Genomic DNA, 27,067 nt, shown 5'->3' on the forward strand with positions numbered 1-27,067 from the left:
ACTGTAGCTTCTCTTGTACATGGTCCATGGCGCTGCAGCTGGGTGCTGGCATCATCCCGTGTACACACCGCTGCCTCCCTCTCCCCTATTTCAGAGTCAGAGTTGCTGCTGCCGGAGCCTGCCGTAATGTGTAAAAGGGAGCTCTGCCTGTTGTAATGTGTAAAAGGGATCTCTGCCTGCCGTAATGTGTAAAAGGGATCTCTGCCTGCCGTAATGTGTAAAAGGGATCTCTGCCTGCCGTAATGTGTAAAAGGGAGCTCTGCCTACCGTAATGTGTAAAACAGGACTCTGCCTGGCGTAATTTGAATAATGGAGACTACTGTGCAGCATGAATTGGTATTGTTTTATGACCATGCCCCTTCCCATGAAGCCACGCCACTATATTTATTGCGTGCACGTTTGGCATGCACTGGCCCTATTTTACATATGGGGGAGGGGACGCCGATGCTGTTTCTTGCACACAGTGCTAAAATGTCTAGATACGGCACTGCTCATTGGTATACACAGCTGGCGGTATGTACATAGGTCTGAGCAGTTTTGTGGTGCCCTCATCCCACACAGTGCCCACAACCATCCTATTCGGTCACCACAACAATCCCACCTTGTTACAACAGCCTTCTCACTCCATACATCCATCTCATTTAGTATACACATTTCGCTCCCTCAAACATCTTGGTTAATTGCTAAAACTATAATACCCCATCTATGGTCTATGCATCTACACTTACTTCCCCAATACACCCCCATGCTGCTCTGTCTTCCCCAATCCCTACTGCTGTGTTCTCCCATCTGTGCTAGTCTGTACTAACTTATCTGCACCATCTGTCTTTCCGCACCTGTGCCTTGTCTGTACCACCATTTCCTTCTCTCTGTGCTGCTCAGTGTTTCCCTCTTCAGTGTCACTCTGCCTCCTCCAATACATGGCACACTGGCTTCTCTTCCATCTGAACCAGTTTTCTACCCATCCATGCCAGTGTTTTCAACGCATCTGCATCTTTGCCCCCATCTGCACCGCTCTGTCTCCCTTCCCATACTTGCTGCTTAATCTACCCCCTATCCACACCACTCTTACCCTATTCATGTAGCTGACATCCTGAAGGTAAGGTTTGTGGGTCACTATTGGGGAGGGGAGGGTTTGCCCTATCCAACCCACCCAAGGATTAGGTTTAGCTGCCATCCCCGAAGGGAAGGTAAAAATACTTATCCCCACCGATGTTGGGTCTGTATTCCCCTCATCCATGCTGCTCTGCCTTCCTTATCCGCACCGTTTCTTTCCATCTGTACTGCTCTTACCCCTCCCACATCTGTGCTGCTCTTTCCCCCTCATCCACATGGCACTGTCCACCCATCCACACAGCTCTGTCTTCCCACCATCTGTGTCACTGTCTTTCCCCATCTATTGCACACAGTCTTACCTCCCCCTGTGGGGGTAATTCAGAGTTGATCGTAGACGTGGTAAATTTAGCACATCTAGGATCATTTACTCTGACATGTGGGGGGGACGCACAGGGATAGTCCACTCCGCATGTCAGGCCCTACCCCCCATCCACAGGTATAAAAGCATTGCACAGCGGCGATGCTTTTGTACCTGAAAAGTAGCTCCCTGGCAGCGCAGCTCCTGCGCTCTTGGCAGGGAGATAACCGCCGCAGCCCGCCCCCCCAATGGTCCGGAAATGCCTCCGTTGTGCTGACCATGCCCCGCCAATGACGTTCTAATGCCGTTGGCATGCCCCCCTCCTTCCCCGCAACTGACTCTGCCTGTCAAATCAGGCAGGGCGATCGCAGCCTGTGAGATACTGATAGCATCTCTCTGGTCTCCCGGGGTACGCATGCGCAGTGCGGACATTGCGCGTGCGCACCCCACAGACTAATTCAGACTGCGAACGCTGCTGCGGTCTGAATTATCCCCTGTGTTTCTTTGTCCCCCCCAACAGTGTTGCTTAGTGTTCCCTCTATCCACACACTTCTGTTCCCCCATCCACACTGCTCTGTCTCCTCCCTCCAATCAACAACACTCTTACCTCATCCGAGCAGCTTTGTCTTCCGCTCAGACCTTCAGTTGCATAGACTGCATGTGTGTATTCCAATGAGCACACAAATCTGTGAATTAGCAGCTCCACCATTGTATGAGTGACAGCAATCTCACTCTGTGAGAGTGCTGAATCTGCACTTACCCACAGGCTGTGATGGCATACCATATCTGTATTGCGCAAGGAACACGTCCATTAAGGCGTCAGCCTTAATGATCGGAATTTCATTGCTTTTTGTAGTTTGAGTGGAAGAGTTACAACAGGTTTCTGAAATGCCAGATCATGTGTAAGAAGCCTTAATGGGACATGTGAAACCGTAAGGTTTTTTGTCTATGGAATTTCATAGCTTTTTTTTTTATTTTTTATTTTTTTATTCAGAAATGTAAAATTTCACTGTAAGAATAAACATTTGATTTTTTTAAATGTTTAACCATAACACACCCCTGGCAACGAGCATTACCCCTGGCCACAAACATTACAAACCCCTGGCAACGAGTATGACACCTGTCCCAGAGCATTAAACCCCTGGCAACGACCAAGACACCGAGCCATGAAACCCCTGGTAATGAGCATGACACCCAGAGTGCAGTAGCTTTACTGTAGGACATAATGTATCACAGGCATTGCAGTGTGGGGCATATTGTGCAGGGGACATTACTGTATGGGGCTTAATATGGTGACATTTTTTTTTTCCTGTGGTGGGCAAGGTGTCATGGTGCAGGGCCAAAAACTGGAGTGTAAGGTAGTCTTTTCCGGCGAGGCCACGCTCATTTAAATGAGACCACGCCCATTGCCTGGGGCAGAGCATTCTGCAGCTTTTACATTTCCCCAATGGCTGCTGAGAGGAACAGCCGATGGGAATACACTGGGGGCAGCTCATTGTGTATTTCCATATCTCAGGTGGCTGCTCCTCTTTTCAACAGCGGCAGAGTGCTTTGGAGGGGAAGGGGGGGTCTCCAGCTCCATTGGGCTACCAGATTACTGAGATCAGGGACACACTGGGACAGAAGCCATGGGTGCAGAGGGACCAGGAGGTTTCTCTAAGGTGGGCGGATGCTGGAAGATTGACTTCCAGCAGCAGTACAGTGTACTGGTTTAAGTGATATTCGGTAGTTTTCTGAAATCGGACATGTGTATCTATCATATATATACGCCAAGACAAGGGCGTAACTAGGGTCTTTGGTGCCCAGGGCAAGTTGAAGAATACCCCCCTCCCCCACACCGAAAAAAAAAATTGTGCACTTCCAAAAAACGGACATGGTCAGCTGGGGATGGGCATTATCACTGTTTTGGTGAGTAACTGAAAGAGACACATGGGACAGAGAGAGAGAGAGAGAGAGGGAGACACATGGGGCAGAGAGAGAGAGGAAGACACTGGGAAGAGAATGAGAAACCAGGGGCAGAGAGAGATGGAGAGAGAGGGAGAGAGAGAGAGAGAGAGAGAGAGAGAGACAGAGAGCGAGGGAGGGATCAGGAGCAGAGAGAGAGAGAGAGACCAGGGGCAGTGAGAGGGATACATGGGAGAGATGGAAAAAGAGACCAGGGCCAGACAGAGAGAGGGAGATATGGGGAAGAGAGAGACAGAGAGAGACCAGGGGCAGAGACAGACTGGAAGTCATGGAAGAGAGAGAGAGAGAAAGAGAGAGAGAGAGAGGGGTGGAGGAGACAGGGAGAGACCAGGACCAGAGAGACACTGGGAGACATGGGGGAAGAGAGAGACGGGGAGATAGAGAGAGACCAGGGGCAAAGAGACCGGGAGACATGGGGGGAGACAGATAAAGACCAGGGGAAGAGAGACAGACAGACAGAGGCCAGGGGCAGAGAGAGAAAGACTAGAACCACAGATAGATGGGGAGAGAGATGGGGAAACAGAGAGAGACCAGGGGTCATTACAGAGAGAGAGACAGAGAGAGACACCAGGGGCAGCAAGAGACAGACCAGGGGCAGAGAGAGATGGAGACATGAGGCAGGGCTGACAGGTAGATAGTGGGTGACCGAAGTAGGGGTGACAGGGAAATAGTGGGTGACTGAAGCAGGAATGACAGGGAGATAGTGGGTGACTGAAGCAGGGGTGACAGGGAGGTAGTGGGTGACTGAAGCAGGGGTGACAGGTAGATAGTGGGCAACCGAAGTAGGGGTGACAGGTGGGCAACCGAAGTAGGGGTGACAGGGAGATAGTGGGTGACTGGTGAGGCAGGATTGACAGGGATATAGTGGGTGACTGAGGCAAGGGGTGACATGGACATAGTGGGTGACTGAGGCATGGGTGACAAGTAGAGAGTAGATGACTGAGGCAGGCTGACAGGGAGATAGTGGGTGACTGAAGCAGGGGTGAGAGGGAGATAGTGGGTGTCAGCAGGGGTGTGGATCATTAGGTCGACAATGTTTAGGTCGACCACTATAGATCGACAGTCACTAGGTCGACAGGGTTTGAAGGTCAACAGGGTTTCTAGGTCGACATGAGTTTTTCATGTTTTTTTGGTGTCGTTTTCTCCGTACAGTTACTGGGAAGCCCAATTAATGTACCGCTTCGCTCACCATGCTTCGGGCAAGGTTACTATTCCCAATCGTAGTCCGTGTGGATCGTCAAGAATGAAAAAGTTCCAAAAGAGTAAAAAAAACAAAAAACAAAAGAAGTGAAAAACTCAGGTCGATCTTTTGATCTGTCAACCTAGAACATGTCGACCTAGAAACCCCGTCGACCTTCAAACCCTGTCGACCTAGTGACTGTCGACCTAAACATTGTCAACCTAGACACTGTCAATCTTCAGACCGTATCTCGACTGAAGCAGGGGTGACAGGGAGATAGTGGGTGACTGAAGCAGGGGTGACAGGGAGATAGTGGGTGACTGAGGCAGGGGTGACAAGTAGAGAGTAGATGACTGAGGCAGGGGTGACAGGTAGAGTTGGTGACTGAAGCAGGGGTGACAGACAGTGGGTGCCTGAAGCAGGGGTAACAGGGAGAGAGTGGGCGAGTAAGGCATGAGTGACCAGTAGATAGTGGGTGACTGAGGCAGGGGTGACAGGGAGATAGCGGGTGACTGGTGAGGCAGGGGTGACAGGGAGATAGTGGGTGACTGGTGAGGCAGGGGTGACAGGGAGATAGTGGGTGACTGAAGCAGGGGTGACAGGGCGATAGTGGGTGACTGAAGCAGGGGTGACAGGGAAATAGTGGTTAACTGAGGCATGGGTGACAGGGAGATAGTGGGTGACTGAGGCATGGGTGACAAGTAGAGAGTAGATGACTGAGTCAGGGTGACAGGTAGAGTTGGTGACTGAGGCAGGGTGACAGAGAGTGGGTAAATGAGGCAGGGTGACAGGGAGATAGTGGGTGACTGAAGCAGGGGTGAGAGGGAGACAGTGGGTGTCAGCAGGGGTGTGGATCATTAGATCGACAGTGTCTAGGTTGACAATGTTTAGGTCAACCACTATAGGTCGACAGTCACTAGGTCGACTGGGTTTGAAGGTCAACAGGGTTTCTAGGCCGACATGTTCTAGGTCGACAGGTCAAAATGTCGACATGAGTTTTTCGTGTATTTTTGGTGTTTTTTTCTCCGTACAGTAACCGGGAAGCCCAATTAGTGCACCGCTTCGCTCGCCGTGCTTCGGGCAAGGTTACTATTCCCAATCGTAGTCCGCGTGGATCGTCAAGAAAGAAAAAGTTCAAAAAGAGAAAAAAAATAGGATTATGGTACTCACCGTTAAATCCTTTTCTCCTTGTCCGTAGAGGATGCTGGGGACTCCAAAAGGACCATGGGGTATAGACGGGATCCACAGGAGCTTGAGCACACTAAAAAGACTTAAGACTGGGTGTGAACTGGCTCCTCCCTCTATGCCCCTCCTCCAGACCTCAGTTATAGGAACTGTGCCCAGGAGAGATGGACATTACAAGGAAAGATTTTTGTCTTAACTAAGGGCTACCAAATTACCAGCCCACACCATAAACATACCGTACAACCGGAATAACGCCAAACCAAATAACAGTATACATAAAACTTCAGCAACCAGCTGCAACAAACCAATACACAAGTCATGCATAAACTAACTTAACCAGTAAGAAAATATATAATGCAAGTAATAGTCCGCACTGGGACGGGCGCCCAGCATCCTCTACGGACTAGGAGAAAAGGATTTAACGGTGAGTACCAAAATCCTATTTTCTATCACGTCCTAGAGGATGCTGGGGACTCCAAAAGGACCATGGGGATTATACCAAAGCTCCAGAACGGACGGGAGAGTGCGGACGACTCTGCAGCACCGACTGAGCAAACGCCAGGTCCTCATCGGCCAGGGTATCAAACTTATAGAATTTAGCAAAAGTGTTCGAACCCGACCAAGTAGCCGCTCGGCAAAGCTGTAGTCCCGAAACACCTCGGGCAGCCGCCCAAGATGAGCCCACCTTTCTGGTAAAATGGGCTTTAACCGACTTCGGCACCGGCAACCCCACCGAAGAATGAGCTTGCTGGATCGTACTACAAATCCAGCATGCAATAGTCTGTTTTGACGCGGGATGACCAACCTTGTTGGCCGCATACAAAACAAACAACGCTTCAGTTTTCCACAAAGAGGCTCGAGTAGAACCCCTCCCCCCGCTGGGACGGAGGGATGGGAACAATGACCCTCTGTAGACACAATTTTTGAATGGCTGCCCGGAACACCTCCCTATCCGGAAGAACCACTGGTAATGTCGAAATGAAGAACCGGTGAGGGGGCATCTCCTGAAACTCCAGTTTGTATCCTTGAGACACTATTTCTAACACCCAAGGATCCAGGTCTGATTGAATCCAGACCTGGCTGAATACCTGAAGACGGCCCCCCACCGGTCCGGACTCCCCCAGGGAAGCCCCAGCGTCATGCGGTGGACTTGGCAGCAGCCGGGGAGGACTTCTGGTCCTGTGCACCTGAGGTTGCAGGAATTTTTCTTTCCCGTCCTCTACCCTTTGAGGCGAGGAAAGACAGACCCTTTCCACGTCTGTATTTATTGTGACGAAAGGACTGCATTTGCTGATGTGGTGCCTTCTTCTGTTGTGTGGGAACATAAGGAAGAAAAGAGGACTTACCCGCAGTCACGGTCGAGACTAGGTTCGCCAGGCCGTCCCCAAACAAGACCATACCTTTAAATGGTAGAGCTTCCATAGACCTCTTGGAGTCATCATCAGCATTCCATTGATGGATCCACAAGGCCCTCCTGGCAGATATCGACATGGCATTGGTCCTTGATCCCAAGAGACAGACGTCCCTTGCCGCGTTCTTCAGGTAATCTGCAGCGTCCTTAATATAACCGAGAGTTAGAAGGACATTATCTTTATCAAGAGTATCCATGTCACTAGCTAAATTCTCCGCCCATTTAGCAATAGCACTACTCACCCATAACGACGCCACAGCAGGTATGAGCAATGCGCCCGTATTAGCGAAAATGGACTCCAGACACCTCTCCAACTTGCGATCCGCCGGATCCTTGAGAGCTGCCGTGTCAGGAGATGGAAGCGCCACCTTCTTAGACAAACGGGATAGAGCTTTATCAATGGTTGGAGATGTCTCCCATTTTTCCCTGTCATCAGAGGGAAAAGGATACGCCATAAAAATCCTCTTGGGAATCTGCCATTTCTTATCCGGCGATTCCCAAGCCTTTTCACAAAGAGTATTCATTTCATGAGAGGGGGGAAACTTTACCTCAGGTTTCTTCCCCTTCAATAAGCAAATCCTTGTTTCCTGCACCGCAGGTTCATCAGAAATCTGCAACACATCCTTTATAGCCACAATCATGTACTGAATACTCTTAACCAAACGTGGATGTAACGCCACCTCAGTGAAATCGACCTCGGAATCAGAGTCCGTGTCGGTATCCGTATCCCCCACCTGAGTAAAAGGCTCTTATGGGACCCGGATGGGGCCTGTACCTGAGATAAATCCTCCTCCATAGATTTCTTCCACACCTGGGTCTGTGACTCAGACTTATCTAACCTCTTAGATAAAGAAGCTACATTGGAATTTATATTAGTAAGGAGTGCTAGTAAATCAGGAGTCGGCTGCATCGACAGTGCTAGCTCTAGCCCCGCATCCCCACCTCCTATAACCTCCTCTGGTGAATAACATTCAGGTTCCGACATGTCGACACGCAGTACCGACACCCACAACACCCAGAACCGTCCCAGCAAGGTGACAGGCCCACAATTCAGCCCAGAAGAGGAGACAGGGGGAGTATGCCAGCTCACACTCCAGCGTCTGTATTGGGACACAGAAGATTAAGTGTACCCAGCGCTGCCTTATAGTTCACAACTGGTACCCCACAGCGGCTCACCACTGGAGATGCCCCCTAGACTTGCAGAAAACGTGGAGGTCCCGGCAGCGTCTCTCCCTCGGTGCTGTGTAGGGAGAAAATGGTGCGCGAGTGAGCCGCGGACCGAAGCTCCGCCCCCTTCCCGGCGGCTTTGGCCCGCCAAATTTAAACAAACAAAAAATGCCCGGCGGGGGTCTGTAATAAAGTGCCTCGGCACCTACGATCTTTTGCCGGCTCAGTAACCTCAGTAACATGCCCCCCAGGGTGCCCCTCCCCCCCCTTCCCGCGCCCTGCACCCAGTGACAAGCGTTGGTGATGTGTGTGTGGGAGCATGGAGCACAGCGTTACCGCTGTTCTTTACCTTCCGTCACTGAAGTCTTCTGCCGTCCTGAAGTCTTCTGTTCTTTTCATACTCACCCGACTTCTGGCTTCTGTGAGGGGGTGACGGCGTGGCTCCGGGAATAAGCAGCTAGGCGCACCAAGTGATCAAACCCTCTGGAGCTAATGGTGTCCAGTAGCCGAGAAGCAGAGCCTTGAAACTCACAGAAGTAGGTCTGCTTCTCTCCCCTCACTCCCACGCTGCAGGGAGCCTGTAGACAGCAGGGCTCCCTGAAAATAAAAAACCTAACAAAAAGTCTTTTCCTAGAGAAACTCAGGAGAGCTTTCCTAGTGTGCATCCAGTCACTCCTGGGCACAAAGTCTAACTGAGGTCTGGAGGAGGGGCATAGAGGGAGGAGCCAGTTCACACCCAGTCTTAAGTCTTTTTAGTGTGCCCAAGCTCCTGCGGATCCCGTCTATCCCCATGGTCCTTTTGGAGTCCCCAGCATCCTCTAGGACGTAAGATAAAAAAAGTGAAAAACTCAGGTCGACCTTTTGATCTGTCAACCTAGAACATGTCGACCTATAAACCCTGTCGACCTTCAAACCCTGTCGACCTATAGTGGTCAACCTAGACACTGTCGATCTTCAGACCGGATCCCGACTGAAGCAGGAGTGACAGGGAGATAGTGGGTGACTGTGATGCAGGGGTGACAGGGAGATAGTGGGTGACTGAAGCAGGGTTGACAGGGAGATAGTGGGTGACTGAGGCAGGAGTAATAGTGAGATAGTGGGTGACTGAGGCAGGGGTGACAAGTTGAGAGTAGATGACTGAGGCAGGGGTGACAGGTAGAGTTGGTGACTGAGGCAGGGCGACAGGTAAAGTTGGTGACTGAAGCAGGGGTGACAGAGTGAGTGACTGAGGCAGGGGTGACAGGGTGAGAGTGGGTGACTGAAGCAGGGGTGACAGGGAGATAGTGGGTGACTGAAGCATGGGTGACAGGGAGATAGTGGGCGAGTAAGGCAGGAGTGACCAGTAGATAGTGGGTGACTGGTGAGGCAGGGGTGACAGGGAGATAGTGGATGACTGGTGAGGCAGGGGTGACAGGGAGATAGTGGGTGACTGAGGCAGGGGTGACAGGGCAATAGTGGGTGACTGAGGCAGGGGTGACAGGGCGATAGTGGTTGACTGAGGCAGAGGTGACAGGGAGATAGTGGGTGACTGAGGCAGGGGTGACAGGGAGATAGTGAGTGACTGAAGCAGGAGTAATAGGGAGATAGTGAGTGACTGAGGCAGGGGTGACAGGGAGATAGTGGGTGACTGTGAGGCAGGGGTGACAGGGAGATAGTGGGTGACTGAAGTAGGGGTGACAGGGAGGTAGTAGGTGACTGGTGAGGCAGGGGTGACAGGGAGATAGTGAGTGACTGAGGCAGGGGTGACAGGGAGACAGTGGGTGACTGAGACAGGTGTGAGCGGGAGATAGTGGGTAACAGGCAGTGGCGGATCTTTCCACGGGCAAGCAGGACTTTTGCCCGGGGCGCCGCCTTCCGGAGGGCGCTGGCGCCATCCGGAGGGTGCCGCACCGTGGCAAGATCCGCCACTGCTGCCCGCTGTGTCCCTGTCCGCCTCCGCTGCCGTCCCCGTCCCGATCCCCGTCCCCGTCCGCCTCCTGAAGGGAACTAGACGCTATGCGTCTAGTTTCCCTTCCTGGAGAGTAACTTTGCTGAGCGGTGCGCGATGACGTCATCGCGCACCGCACAGCAAAGGTCCTCTCTACGAAGGGAACTAGACTCATAGCGTCTAGTTTCCCTTCGTGGAGAGGACCTTTTGCTGTGCGGTGCGCGATGACGTCATCGCGCACCGCTCAGCATTCAAGCGGCGCTTTTAATGTACAGGGGGCGTAATTGACCACGCCCCCTGTATTAGGCCACGCCCCATTTCATGCCCGGGGCGCTCTGCGCCCTTGAACCGGCCCTGGTAACAGGTATAGAGTGGGTGACTGAGGCAGAGGTGACAGAGAGAAAGTGTGCTTGCAGAAAGATGGCGGCCGCAGTGTGCGACCCTGTGCCAGTGGTTTCCCTTCCTGTCTCCCCACTCACCTCACCCTGTGATCCAGGCTCTCTCTTGGGCAGTGCAGCAGGGGTGCGAGCACACCTCGGGAGGAGATGAGAAGGCAGCAGGCAACACCCTCCACATATGGTACTCTCCGCGATGTAATAGTCAGGCCGGCCCTGTATATACACACACATAGTAAAAGACACACATATAGCAAAACACACATACACACGTATGACAAAACACACAAACAGCTAAACACACATAGCAAAACAATTGTACACACACACACACACACACACACACACACACACACACACATAGCAAAATACGTACACAGCTAAACACACACACTCTGGTAGTTACATAGTTTACCCATATTGGCTGGCTCTCTGGTTCCGAGAAGGCTCTTCACGACTGACAGCAGCAGTAGTGCGGTGACGGGTTGTAGGGGACTGTCACTGCCTTCTCATCCCGACTGCCACCTCTCACTCATACACTCTCTGGTCTCTCTCATATTATTTCACATCTCTCCTTTTTCTCTCTAATTCTTGCTCTCTTTTACACACATACTATCTCGTTTTATTTCTGCAACACACACGCTATTTCATTCTGTCTCTCATACTGTACATCCCTACACTGCCGCTCTCATACATCCATATATCTGTACACTGACACTCTCATACATCCATATATCTGTACACTGCCGCTCTCATACATCAATATATCTGTACACTGCCGCTCTCATACATCCATATATCCGTACACTGCCGCTCTCATACATCCATATATCTGTACACTGCCGCTCTTATACATCCATACACGGCCGCTCTCATACTGTATATCCATATATCTGTACACTGCCACTCTCATACATCCATATATCTGTACACTGCCACTCTCATACATCCATATATCTGTACACTGCCGCTCTCATACATCCATATATCCGTACACTGCCGCTCTCATACATCCATACACTGCCGCTCTTATACATCCATACACGGCCGCTCTCATACTGTATATCCATATATCTGTACACGGCCGCTCTCATACATCCATATATCCCTACACTGCCGCTCTCATACATCCATATATCTGTACACTGCCACTCTCATACATCCATATATCTGTACACTGCCACTCTCATACATCCATATATCTGTACACTGCCGCTCTCATACATCCATATATCTGTACACGGCCGCTCTCATACATCCATATATCCCTACACTGCCACTCTCATACATCCATATATCTGTACACTGCCGCTCTCATACATCCATATATCCGTACACTGCCGCTCTCATACATCCATATATCTGTACACTGCCGCTCTTATCAGGGGCGGATCCAGAAGAAAATGATAGGGGGGGCACCATGGAAGGGGCAAGTACATTTGCGTGCGGCTTCGGTGCATGTGAGGTGGCGCTTCTTATACAATGCCCACAGTTGTAGCGCTCATTATGCAATGTCCACTGTACTGGTAGTGCCCCTTATATAGACCCCATAGTAGTGGTGTCCCTTATGCAATGCCCGTATTGCCCCCAGTAGTAATGTTGCCTGTAGTAATGCCCCCAGTCATGATGCCCCCAGTGGTTATGCCCCTGCAGTTATGACCCCAGTAGTTTAGCCACCAGTAGTAATGCCCCCCTATAGTTTGCCCCATTGTAGTTTAGCCCCTGTAGTTATGCCCCCCTTATAGTTTAGCCACCAGTAGTAATGCCCCCCTGTAGTTTGCCCCATTGCAGTTTAGCCCCTGTAGTTATGCCCCCCTTATAGTTTAGCCTCCAGTAGTAATGCCCCCAATAGTTTGGCCCCTGTAGTTATGCCCCCAGTAGTTTGGCTCCCCCTGTAGTTTAGCCCCCAAGTAGTAATGCCCCTATAGTTTAGCCCCCAAGTAGTAATGCCCCCAATAGTTTGGCCCCTGTAGTTATGCCCCCAGTAGTTTGGCTCCCCCTGTAGTTTAGCCCCCAAGTAGTAATGCCCCTGTAGTTTAGCCCCCAAGTAGTAATGCCCCCTGTAGGTGCCCCCCAGTAATAATGCCCCCAGTAGCTGCCCCCCCAGTAGTGATGGCCCCAGTTATAATGCCCCCAGTAGTAATGCCCCCCCTCAGTAGTAATGCCCCTTGTTGATGCCCCCCCCAGTAGTAATGCCCCTTGTTGGTGCCCCCCCAGTAGTAATGTCCCCCCCGTAGTTTCCCCCAGGAGATGCCCCCGCTGCATTAAGGAAGAAAAAAACATAATACTTACCGAGCCCCGTTCCCGCGCCGCTGCAGTCCTCCTTCTGGCTGGCGTCCTCTCCTCAGTACTATGAGAGAGACGTCATGACTGACGTCTCTCCCATAGCGCACGGCGCAGTGACAGCGCCGGAAGCCGGAGCTCAGTACTGAGCTCCTGCCTCCGGCTACCGCTGTGCAGGGAGACGGGCGCCTGCTGGTAACACAATCTCAGCGGGCGCCCGTCATCTCCCTGTGCGGCGCCGACGCCGCGGGGGGGGACGGGGGGGGGGAAGCCTCAAATGACAGGGGGGGCACGTGCCCGAGTGCCCCCCCCCCTGGATCCGCCACTGGCTCTTATACATCCATACACGGCTGCTCTCATACTGTATATCCATATATCTGTACACGGCCGCTCTCATACATCCATATATCCATACACTGCCGCTCTCATACATCCATATATCCATACACTGCCGCTCTCATACATCCATACACTGCCGCTCTCATACATCCATATATCCGTACACGCCCGCTCTCATACATCCATATATCCGTACACTGCCGCTCTCATACATCCATACACTGCCGCTCTCATACATCCATATATCCGTACACGGCCGCTCTCATACATCCATATATCCTTACACTGCCGCTCTCAAACATCCATACACTGCCGCTCTCATACATCCATATATCCGTACACTGCCGCTCTCATACATCCATACACTGCCGCTCTCATACATCCATATATCTGTACACTGCTACTCTCATACATCCATATATCTGTACACTGCCGCTTTCATACATCCATATATCCGTACACTGTCGCTCTCAAACATCCCTACACTGCCGCTCTCATACATCTATATATCCGTACACTGCCGCTCATACATCCATATATCCGTACACTGCCGCTCTCATACATCCATATATACGTACACTTCCACTCTCATACATCCATATATCCGTATACTGCCGCTCTCATACATCCATACACTGCTGCTCTCATACATCCATATATCCATATATCCGTACACGGCCGCTCTCATGCATCCATACACTGCCGCTCTCATACATCCCTACACTGCCGCTATCATACATCCATATATCCATACACTGCCGCTCATACATCCATATATCCGTACACTGCCGGTCTCATACATCCATATATCCGTACACTGCCGCTCTCATACATCCATATATCCATATACTGCCGCTCTCATACATCCATACACTGCCGCCCTCATCCATCCATATATCCATATATCCGTACACGGCCGCTCTTATACATCCATACACGGCCGCTCTCATACATCCATACATCCGTACACTGCCGCTCTCATACATCCATATACTGTATCTTTACACTGCCGCTATCATACATCCAGATATCTGTACACTGCCGCTCTCATACATCCATATTCAGTATCCGTACACTGCCGCTCTCATACATCCATACACTGCCGCTCTCATACATCCATATATCTGTACACTGACGCTCTCATACATCCATATATCCATACACTGCCGCTTTTATACATCCATATATCCATACACTGCCGCTCTCATACATCCATATATCCGTACACTGCTGCTCTCATACATCCATATATCCATACACTGCCGCTCTAATACATCCATATATCCATACACTGCCGCTCTCATACATCCATACACTGCCGCTCTCATACATCCATATATCCGTACACTGCCGCTCTCATAAATCCATATATCCGTACACTGCCGCTCTCATAAATCCATATATCCATACACTGACGCTCTCATACATCCCTACACTGCCGTGTCATACATCCATATATCCGTACACTGCCGCTCTCATACATCCATATATCCGTACACTGCCACTCTCATACGTACATCCATATATCCGTACACTGCCGCTCTCATACATCCATTTATCCATACAATGCCGCTCTCATACATCCATATATCCGTACACTGCCGCTCTCATAAATCCATATATCCATACACTGCGGCTCTCATACGTACACTGCCGCTCTCATACTTCCATATATCCGTACATTGCCGCTCTCATACATCCATACACTGCCACTCTCATACATCCATACACTTCCACTCTCAAACATTCATATGTCTGTACACTGCCGCTCTCATACATCCATATATCCGTACACTGCCGCTCTCATACATCCATACACTGCCGCTCTCATACATCCATATATCCGTACACTGCCGCTCACATACATCCATACACTGCCACTCTTATATATCCATATATCTGTACACTGCCGATCTCATACATCCATATATCCATACACTGCCGCTCTCATACATCCATATATCCATACACTGCCACTCTCATACATCCATATATTCGTACACCGTCGCTTTCATACATCCATATATCCATACACTGCCTCTCTTATACATCCATACACTGCCGTTCTCATACATCCATATATCCGTTAGTGATGTGCACCGGACATTTTTCGGGTTTTGTGTTTTGGTTTTGGATTCGGTTCCGCGGCCGTGTTTTGGATTCGGACGCGTTTTGGCAATACCTCACCGAAATTTTTTTGTCGGATTCGGGTGTGTTTTGGATTCGGGTGTTATTTACAAAAAAAACTAAAAAACAGCTTAAATCATCGAATTTGGGGGTCATTTTGATCCCATAGTATTATTAACCTCAATAACCATAATTTCCACGCATTTCCAGTCTATTCTGAACACCTCACAATATTATTTTTAGTCCTAAAATTTGCACCGAGGTCGCTGGATGGCTAAGCTAAGCAACACAAGTGGCCAACACAAACACCTGGCACATCTAGGAGTGGCACTACAGTGTCAGGCAGGATGGCACTTCAAAAAAATAGTCCCCAAACAGCACATGATGCAAAGAAAAAAAGAGGCGCAATGAGGTAGCTGTGTGACTAAGCTAAGCGACCCAGGTGGCCGACACAAACACCTGGCCCATCTAGGAGTGGCATTGCAGTGTCAGACAGGATGGCACTTCAAAAAAATAGTCCCCAAAAAGCATATGATGCAAAGAAAAATGAAAGAAAAAAGAGGTGCAAGATGGAATTGTCCTTGGGCCTTCCCATCATTTCAGCGACAGGGTCTGCCACACGACTGTGACTGAAATTACTGGTTGGTTTGGGCCCCCACCAAAAAAAGAAGCAATCAATCTCTCCTTGCACAAACTGGCTCTACAGAGGCAAGATGTCCACCTTATCATCATCCTCCGATTCCTCACCCTTTTCACTGTGTACATCCCCCTCCTCACAGATTATTAATTCGTCCCCACTGGAATCCACCATCTCAGGTCCCTGTGTACTTTCTGGAGGCAATTGCTGCTGGTGAATGTCTCCACGGAGGAATTGATTATAATTCATTTTGATGAACATCATCTTCTCCACATTTTCTGGAAGTAACCTCGTATGCCGATTGCTGACAAGGTAAGCGGCTGCACTAAACACTCTTTCGGAGTACACACTGGAGGCAGGGCAACTTAGTTAGAATAAAGCCAGTTTGTGCAAGGGCCTCCAAATTGCCTCTTTTTCCTGCCAGTATACGTACGGACTGTCTGACGTGCCTACTTGGATGCGGTCACTCATATAATCCTCCACCATTCTTTCAATGGTGAGAGAATCATATGCAGTGACAGTAGACGACATGTCAGTAATCGTTGGCAGGTCCTTCAGTCCGGACCAGATGTCAGCACTCGCTCCAGACTGCCCTGCATCTCCGCCAACGGGTGGGCTCGGAATTCATAGCCTTTTCCTCGCACCCCCAGTTGCGGGAGAATGTGAAGGAGGAGATGTTGACGGGTCACGTGCCGCTTGACTTGACAATTTTCTCACCAGCAGGTCTTTGAACCTCTGCAGACTTGTGTCTGCCGGAAAGAGATACAACGTAGGTTTTAAATCTAGGATCGAGCATGGTGGCCAAAATGTAGTGCTCTGATTTCAACAGATTGACCACCCGTGAATCCTGGTTAAGCGAATTTAAGGGCTCCATCCACAAGTCCCATATGCCTAGCGGAATCGCTCTGTTTTAGCTCCTCCTTCAATGTCTCCAGCTTCTTCTGCAAAAGCCTGATGAGCGGAATGACCTGACTCAGGCTGGCAGTGTCTGAACTGACTTCACGTGTGGCAAGTTCAAAGGGTTGCAGAACCTTGCACAACATTGAAATCATTCTCCACTGCGCTTGAGTCAGGTGCATTCCCCCTCCTTTGCCTATATCGTGGGCAGATGTATAGGCTTGAAAGGCCTTTTGCTGCTCCTCCATCCTCTGAAGCATATAGAGGGTTGAATTCCACCTCGTTACCACCTCTTGCTTCAGATGATGGCAGGGCAGGTTCAGGATTGTTTGGTGATGCTCCAGTCTTCTGTACGCGGTGGCTGAATGCCGAAAGTGGCCCGCAATTCTTCGGGCCACCGACAGCATCTCTTGCACGCCCCTGTCGTTTTTTAAATAATTCTGCACCACCAAATTCAATGTATGTGCAAAACATGGGACGTGCTGGAATTTGCCCAGATGTAATGCACGCACAATATTGCTGGCGTTGTCCGATGTCACAAATCCCCAGGAGAGTCCAATTGGGGTAAGCCATTCTGCGATGATCTTCCTCAGTTTCCGTAAGAGGTTGTCAGCTGTGTGCCTCTTCTGGTAAGCGGTTATACATAGCGTAGCCTGCCTAGGAACAAGTTGGCGTTTGCGAGATGCTACTGGTGCCGCCGCTGCTGTTCTTGCTGCGGGAGGCAATACATCTACCCAGTGGGCTGTCACAGTCATATAGTCCTGAGTCTGCCCTGCTCCACTTGTCCACATGTCCGTAGTTAAGTGGACATTGGGTACAACTGCATTTTTTAGGACGCTGGTGACTCTTTTTCTGAGGTCTGTGTACATTTTCGGTATCGCCTGCCTAGAGAAATGGAACCTAGATGGTATTTGGTACCGGGGACACAGTACCTCAATCAAGTCTCTAGTTGCCTCTGAATTAACAGTGGATACCGGAACCACGTTTCTTACCGCCCAGGCTGCCAAGGCCTGAGTTATCCACTTTGCAGCAGGATGACTGCTGTGATATTTCATCTTCCTCGCAAAGGACTGTTGGACAGTCAATTGCTTACTGGAAGTAGTACAAGTGGTCTTCCGACTTCCCCTCTGGGATGACGATCGACTACCAGCAGCGCCAGCAGCAGTAGGCTTTACACTCAAGGATGCATCGGAGGAATCCCAGGCAGGAGAGGACTCGTCAGACTTGCCAGTGACATGGCCTGCAGGACTATTGGCTTTCCTGGGTAAGGAGGAAATTGACACTGAGGGATTTGGTGGTGTGATTTGCAGGAGCATGGTTACAAGAGGAAGGGATTTAGTTGTCAGTGGACTCCTTCCGCTGTCACCCAAAGTTTTTGAACTTGTCACTGACTTCTGATGATTGCGGTCCAGGTGACGTATAAGGGAGGATGTTCCTAGGTAGATAACATCCTTACCCCTACTTATTACAGCTTGACAAAGGCAACACATGGCTTGACACCTGTTGTCCGCATTTGTGTTGAAATAATTCCACACTGAAGAGCTGATTTGTTTTGTATTTTGACCAGGCATGTCAATGGCCATATTCGTCCCACGGACAACAGGTGTCTCCCCGGGTGCCTGAATTAAACAAACCACCTCACCATCAGAATACTCCTTGTCAATTTCCTCCCCAGCGCCAGCAACACCCATATCCTCATCCTGGTGTACTTCAACAGTGACATCTTCAATTTGACTGTCAGGAACTGGACTGCGGGTGCTCCTTCCAACACTTGCAGGTGGCGTGCAAATGGTGGAAGGCTCAACCTCTTCCCGTCCAGTGTTGGGAAGGTCAGGCATCGCAACCGACACAATTGGACTCTCCTTGGGCTTGGGGATTTGTGATATAGAAGAACACACAGTTCTTTGCTGTGCTTTTGCCATCTTAACTCTTTTAAGTTTTCTAGCAGGAGGATGAGTGCTTCCATCCTCAGGTGAAGCTGAACCACTAGCCTTGAACATAGGCCAGTGCCTCAGCCGTTCCTTGCCACTCCGTGTCGTAAATGGCACATTGGCAAGTTTACGCTTCTCCTCAGACGATTTAGATTTAGATTTTTGGGTCATTTTACTGAGCTTTTTTGGGGGGGATTTTACATGCTCTCTACTATGACATTGGGCATCGGCCTTGCAGACGACGTTGATGGCATTTCATCGTCTCGGCCATGATTAGTTGCTGCAGCTTCAGCATGAGGTGGAAGTGGATCTTGATCTTTCCCTATTTTACCCTCCACATTTTTGTTCTCCATTTTTTAATGTGTGGAATTATATGCCAGTATCAAAAGCAATGGCCTACTACTATATATACTGCGCACAACTGAAAGGCACCACAGGTATAGAATGTAGATGGATAGTATACTTGACGACACAGAGGTAGGTACAGCAGTAGCCTTCCGTACCTTACTGCTATATATACTGGTGGTCACTGTGTCAGCAAAATGCACAACTGAAATGCACCACAGGTATAGAATGTAGATGGATAGTATACTTGATGACACAGAGGTAGGTACAGCAGTGGCCTTCCGTACCGTACTGCTATATATACTGGTGGTCACTTTGTCAGCAAACTGCAAAACTAAAATGCACCACAGGTATAGAATGTAGATGGATAGTATACTTGACGACAGAGAGGTAGGTACAGCAGTGGCCTTCCGTACCGTACTGCTATATATACTGGTGGTCACTTTGTCAGCAAACTGCAAAACAAAAATGCACCACAGGTATAGAATCTAGATGGATAGTATACTTGACGACACAGAGGTAGGTACAGCAGTGGCCTTCCGTACCGTACTGCTATATATACTGGTGGTCACTGTGTCAGCAAACTGCAAAACTAAAATGCACCACAGGTAGAGAATGTAGATGGATAGTATACTTGACGACACAGAGGTAGGTACAGCAGTGGCCTACTGTACCGTAATGCTATATATTATATACTGGTGGTCAGCAAAACTCTGCACTGTACTCCTCCAATATATATATATATATATATATATATATATATATATATATTATACTGGTGTTCCCCAGTCCCCACAATAAAGCAGCACCCTGAGCACAGATATGGAGTGTTTTTCAGGCAGACAATGTATACTGGTGGTCACTGTCAGCAAAACTCTGCACTGTACTCTTGCTATATAATACAGCTGCTCCCCAGTCCCCACAATTAAGCAGTGTGAGCACAGATATATGCAGCACACTGAGCACAGATATGGAGCATTTTTTTCAGGCAGAGAATGGATAAAACTGGTGGTCACTGATCAGCAAAACTCTGCACTGTACTCCTCCTATATTAATATAAAGCTGCTCCCCAGTCCCCACAATGATATAAGCAAGCACAAATATTTGCATCAACTCAACAATGAATAAGCGGAGAGGACGCCAGCCACGTCCTCTCCCTAACATTTCCAATGCACGAGTGAAAATGGCGGCGACGCGCGGCTGCTTATATAGAATCCGAATCTCGCGAGAATCCGACAGCGGGATGATGACGTTCGGGCGCGCTCGGGTTAACCGAGCCATATGGGAGAATCCGAGTATGCCTCGGACCCGTGTAAAAAGGGTGAAGTTCGGGGGGGTTCGGTTTCCGAGAAACCGAACCCGCTCATCACTAATATCCGTACACTGCCGCTCTCATATATCCATACAATGCCGCTCTCATACATCCATAAATCCGTATACTGCTGCTCTCATACATCCATATATCCGTACACTGCCGCTCTCATACATCCATACACGGCCACTCTCATACATCCATATATCCATATATCCATACACTGCCGCTCACATACATCCATATATCCGTACTCTGCCGCTCTCATACATCCATACACTGCCGCTCTCATACATCCATATATCCGTACACTGCCGCTCTCATACATCCATACACTGCCGCTCTCATACATCCATATCTCCGTACACTGCCGCTCTCATACATCCATACACTGCCGCTCTCATACATCCATATACAGTATCCGTACACTGCCGCTCTCATACATCCATATACTGCCGCTCTCATACATCCATATATCTCTACACTGCCGCTCTCACACATCCATATATCTGTACACTGCCGCTCTCATACATCCGTACATTGCCGCTCTCATACATCCATATATCCATATATCCATACACTGCCGCTCTCATACATCCATATATCCGTACACTGCCGCTCTCATACATCCATACACGGCCGCTCTCATACATCCATTCACTGCCGCTCTCATACATACATAAATCTGTACACTGCCGTTCTCATGCATCCATATATCCGTACACTGCCGCTCTCATAAATCCATACACGGCCACTCTCATACATCCATATATCCGTACACTGCCTCTCTCACACATCCATACACGGCCGCTCTCATACATCCCTACACTGCCGCTCTCATACATCCATAAATCCGTATACTGCCGCTCTCATACATCCATAAATCCGTATACTGCCCCTCTCATACATCCATATATCCGTACACTGCCGCTCTCATACATCCATACACTGCCGCTCTCATACATCCATATATCCGTACACTGCCGCTCTCATACATCCATACACGGCCACTCTCATACATCCATATATCCGTACACTGCCGCTCTCATACATCCATACACTGCCGCTCTCACACATTCATATATCCGTACACTGCCGCTCTCACACAGCCATATATCCTTACACTGCCGCTCTCATACAGCCATATATCCGTACACTGCTGCTCTCATACATCCATATATCCGAACACTGCCGCTCTCATACATCCATACACTGCCGCACTTATACATCCATATATCCATACACTGCCGCTCTCATGCATCCATATATCTGTACACTGCCGCTCTCATACATCCATACACTGCCGCTCTCATATAGCCATATATCCTTACACTGCCACTCTCATACATCCATATATCCGTGCACTGCCGCTCTCATACATCCATATATCCGTACACTGCCGCTCTCATACATTCATATATCCATACACGGCCGCTCTCATACATCCATATATCCATACACTGCTGCTCTCATACATCCATAAATCCGTATACTGCTGCTCTCATATATCCATATATCCGTACACTGCCGCTCTCATACATCCATACACTGCCGCTCTCATACATCCATATATCCGTACATTGCCGCTCTCATACATCCATACACTGCCGCTCTCATACATCTATATATCTGTACACTGCCGCTCTCATGCATCCATATCTCCGTACACTGCCGCTCTCATACATCCATACACTGCCGCTCTCATTCATCCATATATCCGTACACTGCCGCTCTCATACATCCATACACGGCCACTCTCATACATCCATATATCCGTACACTGCCGCTCTCATACATCCATACACTGCCGCTCTCACACATTCATATATCCGTACACTGCCGCTCTCACACAGCCATATATCCTTACACTGCCGCTCTCATACAGCCATATATCCGTACACTGCTGCTCTCATACATCCATATATCCGAACACTGCCGCTCTCATACATCCATACACTGCCGCACTTATACATCCATATATCCATACACTGCCGCTCTCATACATCCATATATCTGTACACTGCCGCTCTCATACATCCATACACTGCCGCTCTCATATAGCCATATATCCTTACACTGCCACTCTCATACATCCATATATCCGTGCACTGCCGCTCTCATACATCCATATATCCGTACACTGCCGCTCTCATACATTCATATATCCATACACGGCCGCTCTCATACATCCATATATCCAAACACTGCTGCTCTCATACATCCATAAATCCATATACTGCTGCTCTCATATATCCATATATCCGTACACTGCCGCTCTCATACATCCATACACTGCCGCTCTCATACATCCATATATCCGTACACTGCCGCTCTCATACATCCATACACTGCCGCTCTCATACATCTATATATCTGTACACTGCCGCTCTCATGCATCCATATCTCCGTACACTGCCGCTCTCATACATCCATACACTGCCGCTCTCATACATCCATATACAGTATCCGTACACTGCCGCTCTCATACATCCATATACTGCCGCTCTCATACATCCATATATCTCTACACTGCCGCTCTCACACATCCATATATCTGTACACTGCCGCTCTCATACATCCGTACATTGCCGCTCTCATACATCCATATATCCATATATCCATACACTGCCGCTCTCATACATCCATATATCCGTACACTGCCGCTCTCATACATCCATACACGGCCGCTCTCATACATCCATTCACTGCCGCTCTCATACATACATAAATCTGTACACTGCCGTTCTCATGCATCCATATATCCGTACACTGCCGCTCTCATAAATCCATACACGGCCACTCTCATACATCCATATATCCGTACACTGCCTCTCTCACACATCCATACACGGCCGCTCTCATACATCCCTACACTGCCGCTCTCATACATCCATAAATCCGTATACTGCCGCTCTCATACATCCATAAATCCGTATACTGCCCCTCTCATACATCCTTATATCCGTACACTGCCGCTCTCATACATCCATACACTGCCGCTCTCATACATCCATATATCCGTACACTGCCGCTCTCATACATCCATACACGGCCACTCTCATACATCCATATATCCGTACACTGCCGCTCTCATACATCCATACACTGCCGCTCTCACACATTCATATATCCGTACACTGCCGCTCTCACACAGCCATATATCCTTACACTGCCGCTCTCATACAGCCATATATCCGTACACTGCTGCTCTCATACATCCATATATCCGAACACTGCCGCTCTCATACATCCATACACTGCCGCACTTATACATCCATATATCCATACACTGCCGCTCTCATACATCCATATATCTGTACACTGCCGCTCTCATACATCCATACACTGCCGCTCTCATATAGCCATATATCCTTACACTGCCACTCTCATACATCCATATATCCGTGCACTGCCGCTCTCATACATCCATATATCCGTACACTGCCGCTCTCATACATTCATATATCCATACACGGCCGCTCTCATACATCCATATATCCATACACTGCTGCTCTCATACATCCATAAATCCGTATACTGCTGCTCTCATATATCCATATATCCGTACACTGCCGCTCTCATACATCCATACACTGCCGCTCTCATACATCCATATATCCGTACACTGCCGCTCTCATACATCCATACACTGCCGCTCTCATACATCTATATATCTGTACACTGCCGCTCTCATGCATCCATATCTCCGTACACTGCCGCTCTCATACATCCATACACTGCCGCTCTCATTCATCCATATATCCGTACACTGCCGCTCTCATACATCCATACACGGCCACTCTCATACATCCATATATCCGTACACTGCCGCTCTCATACATCCATACACTGCCGCTCTCACACATTCATATATCCGTACACTGCCGCTCTCACACAGCCATATATCCTTACACTGCCGCTCTCATACAGCCATATATCCGTATACTGCTGCTCTCATACATCCATATATCCGAACACTGCCGCTCTCATACATCCATACACTGCCGCACTTATACATCCATATATCCATACACTGCCGCTCTCATACATCCATATATCTGTACACTGCCGCTCTCATACATCCATACACTGCCGCTCTCATATAGCCATATATCCTTACACTGCCACTCTCATACATCCATATATCCGTGCACTGCCGCTCTCATACATCCATATATCCGTTCACTGCCGCTCTCATACATTCATATATCCATACACGGCCGCTCTCATACATCCATATATCCATACACTGCTGCTCTCATACATCCATAAATCCATATACTGCTGCTCTCATATATCCATATATCCGTACACTGCCGCTCTCATACATCCATACACTGCCGCTCTCATACATCCATATATCCGTACACTGCCGCTCTCATACATCCATACACTGCCGCTCTCATACATCTATATATCTGTACACTGCCGCTCTCATGCATCCATATCTCCGTACACTGCCGCTCTCATACATCCATACACTGCCGCTCTCATTCATCCATATATCCGTACACTGCCGCTCTCACACATCCATACACGGCCGCTCTCATACATCCATATATCCGTACACTGCCGCTCTCATACATCCATACACTGCCGCTCTCACACATTCATATATCCGTACACTGCCGCTCTCACACAGCCATATATCCTTACACTGCGGCTCTCATACAGCCATATATCCGTACACTGCTGCTCTCATACATCCATATATCCGTACACTGCCGCTCTCATACATCCATACACTGCCGCACTTATACATCCAAATATCCATACGCTGCCGCTCTCATACATCCATATATCTGTACACTGCCGCTCTCATACATCCATACACTGCCGCTCTCATATAGCCATATATCCGTACACTGCCACTCTCATACATCCATATATCCGTACACTGCCGCTCTCATACATCCATATATCTGTACACTGCCGCTCTCATACATCCATATATCCATACACGGCCGCTCTCATACATCCATATATCCATACACTGCTGTTCTCATACATCCATAAATCCGTATACTGCTGCTCTCATACATCCATATATCCGTACACTGCCGCTCTCATACATCCATATATCCTTACACTGACGCTCTCATACAGCCATATATCCGTACACTGCTGCTCTCATACATCCATATATCCGTACACTGCCGCTCTCATACATCCATACACTGCCGCACTTATACATCCATATATTCATACACTGCCGCTCTCATACATCCATATATCTGTACACTGCCGCTCTCATACATCCATACACTGCCGCTCTCATATAGCCATATATCCGTACACTGCCACTCTCATACATCCATATATCCATACACTGCTGCTCTCATACAGCCATATATCCGTACACTGCTGCTCTCATACATCCATATATCCGTACACTGCCGCTCTCATACATCCATACACTGCCGCACTTATACATCCATATATCCATACACTGCCGCGCTCATACATCCATATATCTGTACACTGCCGCTGTCATACATCCATACACTGCCGCTCTCATATAGCCATATATCCTTACACTGCCACTCTCATACATCCATATATCCGTACACTGCCGCTCTCATACATCCATATATCCATACACTGCTGCTCTCATACATCCATATATCCATACACGGCCGCTCTCATACATCCATATATCCATACACTGCTGCTCTCATACAACCATAAATCCGTATACTGCTGCTCTCATACATCCATATATCCGTACACTGCCGCTCTCATACATCCATACACTGCCGCTCTCATACATCCATATATCCGTACACTGCCGCTCTCATACATCCATACACTGCCGCTCTCATACATCTATATATCTGTACACTGCCGCTCTCATGCATCCATATCTCCGTACACTGCCGCTCTCATACATCCATACACTGCCGCTCTCATACATCCATATATCCGTACACTGCCGCTCTCATACATCCATACACGGCCGCTCTCATACATTCATATATCCGTACACTGCCGCTCTCATACATCCATACACTGCCGCTCTCACACATTCATATATCCGTACACTGCCGCTCTCACACAGCCATATATTCTTACACTGCCGCTCTCATACAGCCATATATCCGTACACTGCTGCTCTCATACATCCATATATCCGTACACTGCCGCTCTCATACCTCCATACACTGCCGCACTTATACATCCATATATCCATACACTGCCGCTCTCATACATCCATATATCTGTACACTGCCGCTCTCATACATCCATACACTGCCGCTCTCATATATCCGTACACTGCCACTCTCATACATCCATATATCCGTACACTGCCGCTCTCATACATCCATATATCCGTACACTGCCGCTCTCATACATCCATATATCCATACACGGCCGCTCTCATACATCCATATATCCATACACTGCTGCTCTCATACATCCATAAATTCGTGTACTGCTGCTCTCATACATCCATATATCCGTACACTGCCGCTCTCATACATCCATACACTGCCGCTCTCATACATCCATATATCCGTACACTGCCGCTCTCATACATCCATACACTGCCGC

Source organism: Pseudophryne corroboree, chromosome 8, assembly GCF_028390025.1.
Source record: "Pseudophryne corroboree isolate aPseCor3 chromosome 8, aPseCor3.hap2, whole genome shotgun sequence".
Lineage (NCBI taxonomy): Eukaryota > Metazoa > Chordata > Amphibia > Anura > Myobatrachidae > Pseudophryne > Pseudophryne corroboree.